General features: G+C 42.7%; 1 protein-coding gene across 1 annotated transcript in view; it reads left to right on the top strand.

Annotated features, from left to right (window-relative positions):
• Nucleotides 1–667: 667 nt before the first annotated feature.
• The window catches only part of LOC119648770 (proton-coupled amino acid transporter-like protein CG1139), a 65,101-nt gene continuing 50,833 nt past the window's right edge, over nt 668–14,935 (top strand). The window contains exon 1 of the mRNA XM_038050602.1: nt 668–878. The gene's annotated coding sequence lies outside the window, so the exon portion shown is untranslated. The remainder of the gene's footprint in view (nt 879–14,935) is intronic.

Here is a 14,935-nt window from a genome sequence, read left to right as displayed (position 1 = left end):
TAGTTGAATTGACGAAAAATCAGTGGCAGGCTCAAGAAATCGTTGTCTTTTGAGCTCTCTCTTGTAAGTGACCTCAGAAGTAATTCGCAAGCATTGCTTCATTCCAGCGATCCTGATATCTCCGTTCCATCATGGAAATGCCTTGATGTATTAATCATCATAAAAATACTATGAAATTCACCGTGGCAGTTACAAAATCATTTATAAAAACCTTCAAACAGCTACACTTATTTGTGTGTTGACGGTTACCAGGTGTGCAATATCAAAAATCTACTACAAACTGAATATACAGAATATAGAATGTCGCTGGTATCTTTAAAAGTAAAGCTAATCGGAACTTTTTATAGCGATTTTTGAATTTACCCAATGAAAATATATAAAACTAGGCTATTTTTCCGTCCGTTCATTGTTGGACAATTTGGGTAGGTTAAATAGTCATACAATAAAAATTTAAACTTAGGCTAATCGCTGGTGCCTAAATTCCATGGCAATGGGGAGCAAACCTTATTTGAATTAATTTAAGCGGGGATTTCCCTGTTTATCCCATGCAATTTATCGGTTATGCTAGTTACCACAAGGTGTCACTGCAAGTTGGAATAAATATTTGACTGAGAAAGCTGAAAGTATGCGCAAGCTTCGAATATGTCAGAAAGTAATGCCACCCCCGCGCCAATAGATATGCTCTCGGGATGAATTTGTGGAAATAAGACCAGGTGTATTACGTCAACGTGGTGTACAGTGATACAAACAAATATTCCATATTCAAAGATGAAATGAAAAGCGAAAATGCCGGGAGGTAGCCGAATATTATCGCAGTTTCTAACGGTTGTGAATAGTGCAATTCTATAATTATAGACCCTTTTTCTCTAGGAAATTACGTAAGTATGGGGACCTTTGACTACTTTCACATTAAATGTTAGGAAATATTTTCTTTTTTTTGGGTCCATTGTCGAAATTATCTAAACATAATTTGGCGTCTTAAGAATATGCAATTCGTTTCCGAAAACTAGCCCCAGTCAGAAGGGATAATGATTCAGACAACCCCACATCGACCAAGACCATTTGTCTTCAATACCGAAAGACAAATTTGATTGAGTGCTCAGTGATTGATTGCGTCGATTTTGGATTTCGTTTCGGCAATTTATATTTGTGTAACACCATCCCTGCCCCTTCTCGCACCGAAGTGATAAGTTTAGATTTAGTATCCAGCGTTAACTGTGCCATTTTCCTTAAGAATCTTAGCTTTATAAGCGACGTCGCCTCATAGGAAGAAGGTACATTCATTCTTGCCCTCTCTAACTTACCTGCTATCCTTTGTTAGAGAGAACGCTAAGGAGCTGTCTCGCTTAGGATTGGTGTGAGCTAACTATATTATGGTGCATGGTTGCTTCGTTAGCGTTATAACTGCACAAGATTGGATCTCAGGACAGTGGATAAGGGACTAAAAATGAATGTTCCCTGTTATGATGATAGTTTATATACATGTAACTCATGGCTCATATTTGTGACTTAATCCTTCAAGAAAGGTATTAACGTTGAGTTGCTTTCAACACTATGTTTAGTAGATTGCATCTTGGTTAGCGCTTGATTTCTCCTGGTCCGGTATTCACTAAAAAGGGGTTTCTAGGATGACCGAAGATAGTCTTATGTAAGGTAAATAATGGATAACCTATTTGGGTTATTTATTTTATTTTAACAAAAACTTGACAAGCCCGATATTAGAACTTAGAGAATATAGAATTAGAACTAACTTAATTTCTAGTTACATGGCTCTTTTATCACTTTCAATTGTTTATTTCCGAGTTATCACAATCTCGGCAGATGCCGGATTTTACTAATACTAGCACTAAGTGCCAAGCATTTAGGCTCGGACGATCCTACCTACTTAAAAACTAAAGGGGCGCTGGTGGTGGTGGCCGGTGGTAGGTCAGTGGCAGAATCCGTCGAGTACTCCCTGCAACATCGAGCACGTATGCAGAATGGTGTACTTCTGCATGGTTTGAAGCAGACTGTGCGAAAGTCCAAGGACATCAAGGGATTTAGGTACAATACCTGTAGCTGACAATCTTATGAGAACTACAACCACCCGCTCGAGACGTCAAATTTCTTTGATTTCCCGAGCCAATGGCTCATAGTTCACCTTCTTCTCTTCCGTTCAATGTTGCTATTGTGGGGGATAGCAACATCAATAATATACGCGGAGCGACCCGTCTTGCCAACTGACAGTACGTCAAGCTTGTTGTGTGCGGTATGGCAATCAGTCAGAACTTGCCGGTCCCAATACATGCTGTAAGCAGAACTATCAAGTACTGCTTGTGGCTCATATCGGTAAATCGGACATGTTTCCGTGATCAGCCCATGCTTGAATGCAAGGTTTTGATGGATAACCTTACATACAGCATTATGTTATGCCTGGTGATGTATTGCACCGGTGCCATAACAGTACAGCAAGAAATGAGATGGTCCAACGTCTCTAACGCAGAACCACACATTCTGCACTGGTCGTTCTCCCCCCTTTTTTCATGATGAACTTTTTATAAGCTCGGGTGGCGACCACGCTGTCCTGAATGGCACACATGAATTCTTCCGTCTCAGCAAAGAGCTCCCCAGCACACAGCTTTCTGTTCGACAAATACAAATCGACAAATGGCTGCCAAAGACAATTCACGTGTTTACCGTGCATTGCCTTCGACTTCCATCTATCGATCCGCCATGCTATGTCCGGTATGCGGCTCGTGAAAACCTTTGCGGACGGCTTGGATTCGACACTTGTCTAATCCAAACTCCATCCGAATATCACGGCTGAACATGTCTATTTTTCGCAACAGACTTCTAAGATGGTTGTCAGTACCAGCATACAGCTTGATGTCATCTAAGTACATCAAGTGTGTCACTTCGCAATTAGTACGTAGACCATACTTTATTGCAAAACCATGCCCTCTAGCATCATTCAGTAGCCGTGAAAGGGGGTTCAGTGCCATACAAAACCAAAGGGGACTCAGCGAATCCCCCTGGAAGATGCCCCTCCGTATACGGATGGGCTCTGAGGTATTAGCACCCTCGGATGTACGCACTGATAAGGTGGTATGCCACTCTTCCATGACTGTCGCCAAACATTTTATTAGTTTCGGATCAATTGTCAAAGTCCACCCCAATACTCTTTCGCTTCCGTCACCGAGAACTGTATTGTCTGAACGCTCTGTTGGGATTCGTTGAGAGATCTGCAAAAACTTCGCTGGTTCCTCGTGTATGTTGCATTCTGGACACGTCTGGAATGACTTTCGCCATACCGTCGTAACCGACTGCATATGACAGAAAGTTTCTGTTTTAGTGTGTCCAGAATTTCAACTACGTGTGTCTCACTGGGGATAGCATAGTTCCGGTAAACCCTCTGCACTTTATTTCTCACCCGTTTGCTAGCAGGAGTTGCTGGAGATACATAGAGCCTGGGAATACCTGGTCTATGCAAAGGATCCATATCCGAGAATTCTATACATGCTCTTTGGAATTTGTCCCGAACCTCAGCGGAAACCTCAGCTGGGCGGTGGAGAAGAGTGCTTCGGCGAGTACTGAACCTGCCTGCAGTGTGGCGTGGTGTTGTTGATGCCGCCGCACCTGCCCCCATCAACTCTCGGTCACCAGTTTCCCCGATGACCTCAAGTCGAACACGTTCCCTGATGGGGGCCGGGCTTGTATCGCTGCGAGTAATAAAGCGGTACTGGTCTGCGACTTGTTGCACAGTCACATGCGCGAATTGCGGGAAACGCTCGACGAATCTCTGGTGCCATAAGGGGCGGTAAGATGTTGTTTATTATTTATGTTGTTATTATTATGTATGTTCCACTGCAGATTGTGCTTTGGTCATGGGAATGTTTACTTTCCCGTGGACCGAAGATGTTCTTGATGCACCTGACAAAACAATGTCTGGTCCAATTACTAAGAATTATAAACAAGCAATAGATAGTTAATGTGGGAATGTTTTGAATAAGTGCGTCTCACCTTGGATGGTTGAAGATGGACACATTAGGATAACGAACCTGATACGTAACCCGTAAAGATAGTGGTTCGAATATGTATGCGGATTAACTTTGTCTGAATTAGATTTTCCGAGATTTCTAAGACTTCTACATTATTCGGAACTATCATAATTCTGTCATAGTCCCTGTGGTTCATAATATTAACACCATTCCCACCAAGGCGCCAAATTTGTTTGGTCGTTTTCTTCTCTTTAATTTTTCGTTTAGAAGTCTATTCTGCTCGGCTTATTGTGGGTTGCTCTGTAGTTTTATGTGTTGGAATATAAAAGAATTCAATAGAAGACAAATTAAGTAAGTAATTCTAGAGCATTTCATTTCGAAATCTCCACAGTATGCTAGGATATAATGTGGCCAACCGACATTGCACTCGTCAGTAGTTACTATTTTGGTTTGATGCGGGATGTTTACTCAATACCTGAGTACTATCCGACGATGAAAATTCTTTGTCACCAGTGGGATTTCAAACGTCACCTTAAATATTTGTAACCACAAAGCTATTCTGCATTAATATTTGAAACGAATTATTAATTTAAGGGGGTCATCCCGTGTGTCGGATCCGCAGAACCGAATTTTTTTTTCTGCCATCAATTGTATCTAGATATAGTGTAGAATATATATGCAAAGTGATTTTTTCATATTCGGAGTCATTCGGAAATTATAGTGCTAAATACGTGATAAGTCACATGCCAGCTTTATGTCGATCGCCGTAATAAAGCTCGTATTTATCGGTCCGAATGACGTTCGAACGACTTCGTTAAAAGGACAAGAACTGAAGCCAAGCCCGTACATGTGTTTCTTCAAGAAACCTTAAGTTTACGGACTAGGTATAGCAGATTAATGGTCAGTTAAGGTTTTATGGCTAAAAATCGCATTCTACTTTTTAAATGCGTTTTTCTCGAAACCGCAGGTTCAAAGTCAGCTGCCACCATAGTCCAAAATCTATCCATTCATGACTTATTCAGAACATATTTCTACGGTCCATAAACTAGGATAATTAGGATTCATTCAGTAGTTTTTTTCAAAAACAAAGTTTAACACGGCGCCAAAAATTTAGTTTTTAATATTTTTTAATAATCCTAGTTTGCGGACTGTGGTTAATTCTGCACATTAAAATGCCGTTTATTTTTCTCTAGGATGATCGCAGCCCCTCTAGCGTGGCAGCAGAAAAACACCTTTTTTTGGAGTTGGGTGTATAAATTGCTCTGTATTTCAAGAACCAACTATGTGATCGGGCTGGAAAAATTACTATGCACGCTCAAGATATTAATAAATATATGGTGGAAAATTCGTATTTGCATCTTCCTCCACTTCTTCACAAAAAATTTCTAAAAAAAGCCAAAAAAACGGCCTTCGCACGGGATGACCCCCTTAATAATATTATTAATATATTATTGTTCTGTTTGCTGGTTATAGTGCACCTATTAATCTTAGTATCCCAAGGAAGCTTATATTCCCGACTTTCAGATTTTTCAACTTTGCATCTGGTATTAAATGTTCTCCCAGATGCCTCGACTTACTTTGCACAAGTGCCGGATCCTCTCCCAGAATGTCTCATCATCATTTCATCACACTCTGCACAGAACCCGTAGGGAGTGTCCGTAGATATTCCTAGCTTCCTAGGTGATAGTTTAGCCGGCAGTGACCAGTGAGAATCCCCACTATGATCCGGAGGTTATTTTTAGTGCGGTTTAAGCAATCCTTTGTGTGTTTGGGTTAGTATTCCCCAATAAGCGCCCTGGACTGCTCCATTCTTGATAGGCCCGCCCAGTATAGTGCCCTCAACCGTTCCTCTTTATTTTTAATATCATAGCCATGAATCCGTTTCCGATTCCACAGAAGGGTTCTGGCTCGTATCATGGTGTCCCCGCTCCCTTTTTGGCTAGTTCGCCCGCTGCGCCATTGTCTTCCAACCCAACATGGCCTGGATCCCAGAGTATCCAGTCCTTGTTGTCCGAGCCGAGCGTATTGAGTCGCTTAAATCATTCCATACCAGTTTAGAGTTTACCTCGTTGGACCTAAGTGCCTTGATTGCTGCTTGGTTGTCGGTGAGAATTGCAATGTTCTGCCCTCTGTAGTTCCTTTGGAAATTAAAGGCGTATATTTCCGTCTGGAATATGCTAGTGTACCCACCCATTGGCTCTAAGTACATTTTCCTTGGTCTAATGACACCGGCGTCCGCTCCCTCTGCTGTGAGGGATCCGTCAGTGTACCAAGCAATCAGCTGCTGGTTTAAGCCGTATGTCCCAGCCACGCTCTCCCAGTTTCCCTTGTTACTACAACGTGTTTCAAACTTCTTATCAAAGTGAAACCTCGTTGTCATGTTATCCCTTGGTATCAATAATTCGGGATACCGCCTGGAAAAGATATCAATCTTTCTTCGATTTAGGCAGCTCCCCGCCTCACTGATGCTCCCGGCCATTGTGAAAATTGCATTCCCCGCCTGAGTCTGTACGTGCAGATGGAGAGGGGTTAATCCCAGGAGGACCTCCAGGGATGTCGCTGGGCATGTCCTCATTGCCTCACTGAACACACAAGCCAGTTTTTGGAGTTTGCGTAATTCCTGGCTTGTGTGCTGAGTTCAGTTCTTTCTGCCCAGATAACCGTCCCATAGGTAATCATTGGCCTTACTATTGCAGTGAGTAGTATCTTCGGGCTGTAACCCCATATTTTTCCAGCTATGGAGTTACTAGTCATCAGAGCCTTCGTGGCTTTCCGACAAGTGTGCGTCCTCCAGAGTAATTTTTGTTCTAGCGTAATTCTCAAATATTTGAACTCTGTTCCTTCTTCCACCTCCATTTCATGTAACCTTATGGCTCTACGGTGATCAAGCTTACGTCTCCTAGTGAATGGCACTATGGGGGTTTTGGCTGGATTGATCCGCAGTCCCATCTTCCTACACCACGCACTAGTAACCCTTAGCCTAGTTTGGATTCTAGCGCATAGGGTATCCTTATATTTGCCCCTATAGATTAAAACAATATCGTCCGCATAACCCTGGACCTAAATTCCAGTAATTTTTAGCACGTCCACTACCATACTTCACATAAGCGGCGATTAAACCCCCGTCCTGTGTCAACCTTGAGTAGTAATCATGACAATAGAATTCGTACCTGTCGATACTTCGATTTGCTTACTCTCTAGCATTTTGCCCGACCAGAAAGCCAGAGTGTTTCGCACTACCTTGCGGTTCAGGGCATCTTGTATCTCTGTGTGTGATGTGTTGTCGAATGCTCCTTCGAAATCACAAAACGTACACAGTACTATTTCTTTTGTTTCTATGGCATCCCTTAGCACATCCGTCAGTTAATACAGAGCAGTTCAGTTGACAGTACTGCCCGGTAAGCGTGTTGACACTGATGCAGGGGATTACGCTTTAGGTCGTTAGCTCTAATATGGTTGTCTATGACCTTCTCCACCGTTTTAAGTACGAACGATGCTAGGCAAATTGGTCTGAAAGATTTAGGGTGAAAAGGATCCTTTTTACCCGCTTTCGGAATAAAGACCACTTTTACCCGTCTCCATGCCTTTGGTATATATCCGAGGGCTATGCTGCCCCTTACCACCCTGAGAAGAGACTCTAAGATGATTCCTAGGCCACTCTGGATTGGTGCTGGGAAAATATCTTCTACTCCCGGTGATTTCAGTGGTTTAGTGGTCTCTTTTGCTAGTTCCCAATTCTCCCCTCTTCCCCTTTTATGCGTTGTTGTGGTGTGGATTATCCTCTGATCAGGCATAGAGGGCTCATCTCACATCCTCCAATTTATGACCAGTATGTCAAATGGTAGTATAGGTCCCAGGGCGAAACGTGGATTGGTACCCACGATGAAGCATAAAACCTGGGAAATGCCTGCTGAGCCAACACCAACAACTCTACTACCAAACCCTACCTCCACGTCCACGTGGTGAACGCTGCGAGCTCTTTCTTAACGAAAAGCTGCAGACGGGGAAGGAATAAGGCGAGCCTCCCGCGCCTAAAAACGGGACAAATTGTGCTGACAACCCTACAAGGAAAACAACTTATTACGAAGCCACACGAGGATTACACAAGGACGACCCCGGCAACGACAACGACACGAAGGTGCGTCCCCTGTACAAAGATGAACCTGCTGAGCAGCTAGCCGATACCCTGTCCCAATATAGGGCTGATGTAACAGCGTTACAGGAGATGCGTTAGATAGGGACCGGTTACCTGGAGAAGAGCAGCTGCACCGTATATTATAATGGCCATCCAGAAGACCATGTGCTTGGAGTAGGTTTTTTAGCCAGCTTAAAAATGAGACCTGCTGTTATCGGCTTTGAAAACATAAGCGAGTGGCTATGCACTCTGCGCTTTCGAGGCAAGTTTAGAAATATAGGTGTCATTAACGTTCACGCCCGTACAGAGGATCCTGCAGAGTCGGAGAAGGATACCTTCTATGAGGCAGTAGAACGAACCCTCGAAGCGTGTCCCAGATATGATATCAAAATCATACTTGGGGATTTTAACAGCTAAGGAGGGAAGGAGGCCGTATTCAGGCGATATGTTGGCTCCCATAGCTTACACCAAAATACAAATGATAACGGACTGCAGATTATCCAATTAGCAGTCACACGAAATGGTTGCTGGAAGTACCTGGTTTGCGCGCAAAACGGTCCACAAACATACTTGGGCCTCTCCAGACGGGACCACTTTTAACGAAATTGACCACGTGTTGATTGAACGCCGCCACTTCTCAGCCTTTATGAATGTCAGAACATATAGGGGGATGGTGCTCCGAGCTCGAATAACAGTACTACCCAGAATCCCGTCTGACAGTTAGGTGAGAGTTAACACTGAAGCCATCTACAACACAGTCTTCCACGACACCTATAAGAGGGAAATCGATGCCGCAATAACCGCTGGCAACAGAGCATCAACAAATGGTTTTCACAACCACCTGAAGAACGTTATTATTGATACGGCCACAAACATACTTGACTCCAGCCGGAACAGGAGACGGAACGGCTGGTTTGACGATGAATGTAAGCTAGCAACGGAGCGGAAGAATACCGCATACCGAGTAATATTGCATTCTCAAAGAACGGGGGCACACGCAGAGACCTATCATAAACTCTGTCGAGTGGAGAAGCAACAGATCAGATTTTCGCTCTGCGGCAAGCGATGGAAAAACTGTTGGAATATGGACAACAGTTGCACCATCTATTCATCGACTTTAAAGCCGCCTATGATAGCATAATCAGGGTAAAACTGTACACGGCCATGAGAGAATTCGGTATTCCGAAATTGATAAGACTAACTAGGTTGACCCTGACCAATGTGCGAGGCCAGATAAAAGCAGCAGGATCACTCTCAAGACCATTCGACATCAACAACGGTCTACGACAAGGGGATGCCCTATCATGCGTCCTCTTTCACCTGGCCCTCGAGAAAGTGATCCGTGATGCTGAGGTAAACGCAAGAAGTACGATCCTCTTTAAGTCCACCCAACTACTGGCCTATGCTGACGACATCGATATCGACATCATGGGAGATAACGACCCGAGACGTACAAACTGCCTTCATCCAGATCGAGCAGGCGGCCATTTGGGCGAGATCTTGGGCACATCAATGAAGGCAAGATAAAATATATGGTGGCAACGTCAGCACCAAAAACCAACCAACCTACAACTTCAAACCGAGAGGAGAATACAACTTTGAAACCGTTGACAATTTATCCTATCTAGGGTCGAAAATCACCACCGATAACAGCTACGATGATGAAATCCGCGCACAGTTATTGTCAGCCAACAGAGCCTATTTCAGCTTAGAAAAATTGTTTCGTTCGCAACGTCTCACCAGAGGGTCAAAGCTCTTACTGTACAAGACAATGATCTTGTCAGTCCTCATGTATTCCTTGGAGACTTGACTTCTTAGGAAGAAGAATTGCGAACTCTTGGCCGCGTTCGAGAGAAGAATCCTCCTAAGAATTTTTGGCTCCCTACATGAGGATGGACGATTCCGTATCGTACATAACGACGAAATCTATGAGCGATACCATGACCGACAGGATGTGGATCCGGCTCAATAAGTTACACTAATAGTTGGATCATCAAACTGGGCATCGATCGATTTTAATAAGGTTTCGTTTTACACAAAACCTTAAAAACTAAAGATTGCACAGAACTCACCGTCATTTTCTTTTCTTTTGAAATTTACTGTGTGCGGCTAAGCAAATTTCGCGTTCTGTACAGGGTAGAAGTATGAACTAAATAATCTATGTTGTGTCGTAGGTAGGTTTTCATTTCAATAAATGTTAAAATATTAAGTAGATAAAAATACAAATACATGAAAAATACAAATTTCTGGGTTCCTTATAGTCCTCCTCTAGGCCTCGAGCGCGTACAGGGGGCGTTATCGCCCATTTTAAAATAGACTGGGGTATATTCCTGATGGTGCTATTCCCCATAATAGAAATATTGAACGGACATTTTTGGTGAAGGTGAACTACGAGCCACTCGTTCAGGAAACTAAGAAATTTGGCGTTTCGAGAGGGTGGTTCTACTTCTTATAATATTGGCGCGTATAGGTATATAATATCGAAAAGAGATGCTGCATTGCGTCTTACAAGAATTATTGTGTTCCTTTACCGCTTTTACATAATATATCTATGAATTATAGTAGACCGTGTAAGCTTATAACCGACAGCCGACTTATAACCGACAGCCGACTTATAACCGACAACCGACCGAAACATAATAAAATGTTCCCTACTTCCAAGGGTTTCAACCTGGCATCTGGTATTAACTATTCTGACAGGTGCCTGAACCTACTTTGCATAAGCGCCGGACACTGTCCCAGCATATGTGTAGAGGTTTCATCACTCTCCTCACAGAATCTACAGGCATCATCCCTACCTTCCTCAGGTGATAGTTTAGTCTGCTGTAACCAGTGAGTATTCCCACAATAATCCGGAGGCTCTTCATGGTGGGGTTTAAACAATCTTTTGAGTGTTTGGGTTCGTATACCCACATGAGCACCCTGGACTCTTCCATTCCTGGGAAGTTCACCCAGTATCCTTCCGTCTTGTTCAATGTCGTAGCTATGAAACGATTTCAATGTCGTAGCTATGAAATGGCTCTGGCCTCTATAGCGGCGCTGCGGCTCCTTTCTTGGTTAGCTAATTTTGGCCCGAATTCCGAGCGGAGGCAAAAAAAGGCCCTTTTCCACTGCACTTGAACAAAAACGAGAACACGTTAGTATTTTATGAAAATTATTTACTACATTTCACGTGCGTTATATGAATTATCTAAAATGTAATCGTTACACAATTCGCGGCAACTTATATTAATTATGTTATTCACGGCAACTAATTGCGTTACTCAAACTGGATATTCACGGCAACTGGTGGAGATCTTATTTGTTACATTTGACTTTCTGTTAGATTCCAGAAAAGTTGAAAACTGTTTCCAGAAGGTGTCAGATTTCTCAGAGTTTTGAATTTCTGCATTCTGCGAAAATGATGCAGGCGTGTGCAAATGTTATTTATAGTTAATGCTTGCTGACGCATGCATAACTAGCTCGTCGTTTGCTTCATTGCTTCTAACCCAAGGTGGCCTGGAGCGCAGAGTATCTAGACCTTATTGAAGGAGCCGAGCGTGTTCAGTCTGTTAAGGTGCTCTCATACCAGTTTAGAATTTACCTAGTAGGAGGTAGAGTAGCAGGTTGGAATAGTAATCTTTTGCCCCTTATAGTTCCTTCCGAACTTGAAGGAGACACATTTGTCTGTGGTGTGTGTATATTTCTGCTTGATATATTTACCCATTGATTCAAAATGCTTTTTACTTGGACTAACGACCCCAGCGTCTGCTGACCTAAACCTCTTACGACTTCCCTTAATATCCTGGCACTTTGACACAATCACACCATTCTGCACGTCTGCTTGTCCGTTGCGGGAAGTTCTGGACGGATTTTCCCACTGACCTCCAACCGGCCACCAGGGAGTTTTTGACGAATTTTCCCACTGTCCTACTACCGGCCACCACCACCAGAGACCCTATATATTTTTCAAAATAATAATAATCGTTGGTGCAACGATCCAGTTGGATCAGGGCCTTAAAGTGTGTTAGAGTACTTCGTTCAAAACCGGGACGGTGCACTACAGGATTACAGTATTCTGTAGGAGGCAATGTGGTGAGCATTGTGCTCATCCGAGATTATTACCCCGATTTGCCTCAAGTTCTTATTGACAACTGAGTCAATTGGTATTCGACGTCAAGTCACGATGCAAATCCCACCTCGACTAGTGAGATTCGAAGCTCGTGATAACGTTTTGTAAGTAAAATTACGAGAAAAGTAAAAATGCTGCATATTAGCAAATTAATTTTCTCGTCTGCTTGTCACCGAACAAAGCAAATGAAGAGTTGCATATGGCGCGAAGCAGCATGATTCGATATTCCATTTTCTCGTGCATTTGTGAATTGAAATGGTTTTATTTTTGACAATATGTTTCATTCAACATCTAGAGTTCTGACTATTTTTATTACTCTTGCTTCTATATTTTACAATAATCATATTAAAAAACACCGCAAGGGGAAGGGCAAAATCAATAATTTAATTTGTTTCTATTTCGTATTTCGTATGTATTGTTTTTTTAAGGTTTTGTTTGTTTGTTTGTAAAACAAAACCTTATTTGTAAAACAAAACCTTATTAAAATCGGTTCAATGTCTGTCTGTCTGTCGTTTTTTTTTGAGGAGGTGGAAATCTTCAAAAGACACTGATCTGGACACACCAGCGTGTGGGATTTTTACCCACTAAAACCACCCCCGACTTCCTCCCTGCCCCGCGCAACTACCATAAGGTATTACATCACGGAGCGGAGTCAGCTCACTCTAGCGTAATCCCATTTCTTCTATACACGGCGCACGTGACCACGCTTTTCTCCTATCCTCTGCCTTTCGCAATTTATCTTGAAAAGATGCGATCATGGAGTTGACCGCATCCCAATTCTCTTGATGTGCTAGCATTTTCGGCACCAGATTTTCTGGTACCAGCACCTCTCCTAGAGTCTCCTCTAGATTCCTCCTTTCTTCCACAAATCTCGGACAGTGGAAGAATACATGCTCTGGGTCCTCTGCGACTCCCCCACAATTTGGACAGTCGGGTGAGGTATCCAATTTAAACCTGTGAAGGTATTGGAGATATCCTCCAGGTCCCTTGAGAAACTGAGTGAGATTATAATTAGTCTCACCGTGTCGTTTCTTCGACCACTCCTTGATGGCAGGAATGAGCCTGTGAGTCTACCGACCCTTTCCCGAGCGTTCCCACTGCTCTTGCCATCTATTTATGGATCTCTCCCTCTCAGCGTTCTTCGTCTGCGATAAGGGAGAGATTGGCTTTGCATGGTATATATTCGCCATCTCATCTGCCAAGATGTCAATCGGCATTATTCCAGAGATGACGAATGCTGCGTCATCTGAGACAGTCTTGAAGGCAGAGCATACCCTCAGAGCTGTCCTCCTGTAGACTGCATTCAGTTTGCTAGTGTTAACTCGCATCCGCAATGCCTTGCTCCAAACTGGGGTCGCATAGAGCATGATTGAGGTCACCACTCTGCCTATAAGCAACCTAGAGGTATGCCGTGGCCCTCCCACGTTCGGCATCATCCTCGCCAGGGCCATACTGGCAGTGGATGATTTATCACAAACATACTGTACGTGTTGCTTATAGCTGAGCTTCCCCTCTATCACCACACCCAAGTATTTGATGGTTGGCTTGGAAGTGTCTGTCTGCCTGTCTGTCACAGTCACACACTCTCAGAAACGGCTATACCGATTGACACGAAATTTAGTGAGAAGGTGGGAACTGTGGACCTCCAGACATGCAGTGAGTAATATCCTCCTACATTGAGATTTAGGAGGGATCCTCATACATGTAAAAGGGGGGTGTAAAATTTTTTTTCACCAAATATATTCGTGTGGGGTATCATATGAAAGGTCTCGATTAGTACTTTTCGAAGCCGGTCTTAGTTTTGAGATTTGTTAAAAAGGCGGGGAGTGGAAGGGGTGCAAAGTGATGATTTCTTTAACGGAGCCATTCTCAGAAACTACCCAACCGAAAAATCTGAAAAAAATCATGAAGCTGCCTCTATATGGTGCCCAGGCCTCAAAATATTCTCCATATCGATATCTGCTTAAATTAAGTTAATAATAGTACATTACCATATTTTCGGAAAAATTGAGTAAAACCCCCCTTAAGTTTATGTCAGAGTTATAAAAGTTGGTAGTAGTATAAATTATAATATGAAGCATATTATCTCCAAGTTTGATGAAAATCATACTATGAGTAACAAAGTTACAGTAGCTCAAAGTTGTCTTTACCGTGTAAATTTACAACCCGAAGTATTATACTAAATCTGATATGCTAAATGCATATTCTTAACGGGCTACGTACAAATGGGATAGTTCTACACTCAAATATACTCACACAAGAAACAAACAAACCGTTCCATACCTGAAGCGCCCAGCTTCCGGTTTCCCGACTTGTTTACTGTTTTTTTCCATACTCAGTGGATTAGAATTTACAAAAAATACAAACTTTGACGAAAGTATGTAAACCATGCAAAGTAATCTTATCAGTAGTAGACAGAAAAATAAAACTAAATGAGAAAAGTCTACTAAGAATCGGCAAGCAGAGATATTATATTTTCATGCATGTGGCTGAGTCCGCTTTCTTCGAGCCGACTCTAATTAATTAGTCAGAGTCAATTCCTAATTAAATGATTTTTGATTGAGCGGATCTTTGTACATGTTTGCTTCTTATAATTTTTCCGTGAACCACATTCTCCTGGCTTTAATCTTTGCCTTGTGCTCTATCAAGTGGATTTATAGAGTCGGCATCCTAGCAAACACCCAATAACTCATGTTTATATGAAGGTTGTTT

This window comes from Hermetia illucens, chromosome 2 (assembly GCF_905115235.1).
Source record: "Hermetia illucens chromosome 2, iHerIll2.2.curated.20191125, whole genome shotgun sequence".
Lineage (NCBI taxonomy): Eukaryota > Metazoa > Arthropoda > Insecta > Diptera > Stratiomyidae > Hermetia > Hermetia illucens.
The sequence above is the reverse complement of the archived record's forward strand: the minus strand, read 5'-3'. Positions and strand labels throughout refer to the sequence as shown.